This window comes from Mastomys coucha, unplaced genomic scaffold, assembly GCF_008632895.1.
Source record: "Mastomys coucha isolate ucsf_1 unplaced genomic scaffold, UCSF_Mcou_1 pScaffold8, whole genome shotgun sequence".
Taxonomy (NCBI): Eukaryota; Metazoa; Chordata; class Mammalia; order Rodentia; family Muridae; genus Mastomys; species Mastomys coucha.
Genome location: NW_022196914.1, coordinates 4,129,932 through 4,133,072, shown reverse-complemented (window position 1 = coordinate 4,133,072; position 3,141 = coordinate 4,129,932).

The following is a 3,141-nucleotide window of genomic DNA, read 5'->3' as shown; positions in this document are numbered from 1 at the left end:
CTGTCCTGGAACTCACTCTGTAGATCAGGCTGGCCTCAAACTCAAAAATCCCTCTGCCTCTGCCTCCCAAGTGCTAGGATTAAAGGCGTGCACCACCACTGCCTGGCATGTAATTATAATTTAAGTCTTTTGCCTTAATAGAATTGTAAAACAGTAGATTCAGAAATCAGAATAATTTTTCAGGGGGATGAAAACAGGATCTTAAGTTCAAGGCCTGCCTGGGCTACAGAATGAATGCAAGGGTTCAAGGCTAGTCTGGGTTACCTCATGATACCTTGTCTCAATATTACTAATAAAAGTGGGTTGTGGATATAGTTCTGTTCTACAACACTTATCTAGCATATACCTAGGTTCACTCTCTGGCATATAACAACAACAACAACAACAACAGCTACAACCACAACAACAATAACAATATAGCAGGAACAGAGTGGGTGCAAAAGAAGAAAATATGGGCTGTGGCAAGTATCACCTCTTGTCAAAATCCTGTTAAATCATTAAGCAGACTTGTTTGTGAATATAGGGAAACATTTGAGTAATATATCTAATTGAACTAGCAATTTTTGAATTGTGCTTATTTTTCAGAGAAGCTTGTTTTATTTAAATAATACTATATACAAATTGTCAGTGGGTTCAACAGAGCAAAACAAATATAATATGATTTCTACTTAACCCTCACCTCTTCCCCTGCCAAACTATGTGGATCTATGCCTGAAAAGCTGCTTGAACTCAGCCTTTTTATCTTGTGAATTTTTATTTATTTATTAGTGAAAAATGGAAAAGAATTCTAAAGAGTTGAAAAGGTTCCTTGGCCTTTTTTGCTCCATTATAAATTGCTTTAAAAGATATGATTTCAAAATTCCTGAAATTAGATTCTAAGCCCTATATCACTTAGAATTTATAACCATTCTCTAGATATTATTTCCACCTAAATTTGTCTGTGTTCACTACCAAGCATCAAAACAAACATGCTATGCTTATTCCTTTCTGTGCACATGATAAAAAAAGAAAAGAAAAAAATCCATTTTAAAAAGAAAAACAAAAACCAAGAAAACTCTCAAGTTCAGTGGGATGGATTGTTTAAGGGCAGACTTTGGAAAACATGCCCTGCATCACCCTCTCCCAGGGTGAGAGGCCACGTGCTCTGGATTCTGTTCAGTCAGAATGTACTTTTGAAAATGCTGTTTCTGTTTTCCTTTACTCTATCCAGTACAGGGGAATCAAACTGCCATTTAATAGTTTGTGCCTGGAACCAATCTGGAGCGACGTGATTTTCCTGTCTTCCGTCCTGTGCCCCAGAATCATGTTGAGTCCCTACCAGATACCTGGGAGAAGCAGAAGATCAGAAACTTCAGGTGTAGAGAACACGTGACTCAGTTAATTGATGGACAGCCCTCTGTGGTAGTTCCTTGCTGAGAACTGACCACTAGAGTATATGCCCGAATCCCCATCCCTAAGAATAGGCCGGTGCCAAGTCCAGGCTCATGGACAGATAATTATTATCATAGTAAAATCACTTCAAAGAAGGAGTGGAATTTTGCAGCCGTGAGATCACGGTAGATCTGAGTGTAACTTTTGCAGTGTTTCATTAGATTTTTCCCTGAATAGTCCAGGAAGTGGCATTCATGAGGCTTTCTGGCCCGCAGATTTTCTGTGCTTCTGGCTGAAAAAAAATTGAGATCCTAAGAAATATGTTTATTGTGCCCATATCTTAAGAAACTCTTACTTGATCTTGGCAGGGCCAGTTCTTGTTTTCAACAATTGAAAACATCTTTGTAAACTGTTTCCAGAAAGCATTTGCAAACACCCTGAAGTAAGGCTACATGCTTACAATTCAGCTCGAAGCCTCAATTAAGGCTGTTGTTGCTGCCTCTAATAGCCTGACACCATAATAATATTATACAGTATCCTGAGATAATGAGAAGAATTCTCCACATCTGCTTACACTCAGAGAACAAAGGAGGACCGGAGGGATGTGTCCTGCAGCACTTGCAAAGCACTGCCTTTGCAAGTGGATTTTCCCAGGGGTAATTTCTCTGCCACTGGGGATAGTGGCATAACATTGTGCAGAGGTTGGAGGAAGCTTGACACACATAGGCTGTTCAAGCCTTCAAGCAATCACTCCTGAACCTCCCCACTGGATGGCTGGAGCTCACATTTTCATGTTAGTTAAAATAGGAAGATAAGGTTTGTGGGCACATTAAAAATGTTCATAGTTTACGCATCTTTCCAACTTGGATTTTTAACATCTAATATCAGCCCCTGGGTTAAACAATGGGGGATGTGCTTGAGTACACCTTTTGATACCATTAGCAGTAGGCCTTCTTGGAAAGAGGTTTACGACATATTTCCCTTATGTCATGTCCTACATTCCTGGGAAGATGCTCTTGAGAGACATGGACTGATTGGCATCCTCAGTCTTCATTAAACAGGACTGTCAGACACAAGGAAAACCCTCCCAGTTGGAAGCATAGAAGGTAGGAGAGGAGACATAACAGCAAGGAAGGCACCTGTTGTCTATGCTTCCTAGCCTGTTAGCAGTTCTATGTACGTGTCTGTTTAACAGAGCTGGAGGAAAGAGCATGATTATAATGAATTGAAAGAAAGACGCAGAAACTGACCCCAGTGGACACCCACTGGTTGGTTTTCTAGTCACAATTTTTCTCTGTCCTAAGAGAGCTCTCAAGTTCTGCCATAGCCATTTGTTGAGTCTTGGACTGATTTGAATGTCCTTGTCAGCAAAACTGACCTGAAAGTCTAACTACAATACTGAAATACATGAGTGTATGCGAGCATGCACATGGAATGGGGTGAGGAATGGAGGGAGGGTAATACAGGGAAGGAAAAGGGTCAAAAGGAGTGTGGCCTAGGATCAGAGTGAGTATATGTGCAACCTCAACAACTGCAAGTAGAACTTCCGACTCAATGTGTTAGTTTCAGGGGAGGAGACTTTGGGAGATGATCAGTAGTAAGGAAGGCAGCTCTTCTCCTGAATGAGAGGAGTGTTTTTGTAACAGAGAGCTCCAAGAAGTCACTATGCTTTCTACTATATGAGGACATAATGAGAAGATGGCTTTCTATGAGGGGATGGACCTTACCAGACACCAATCTGTTGGTGCCTTGATGTTGGAATCTAGAAGT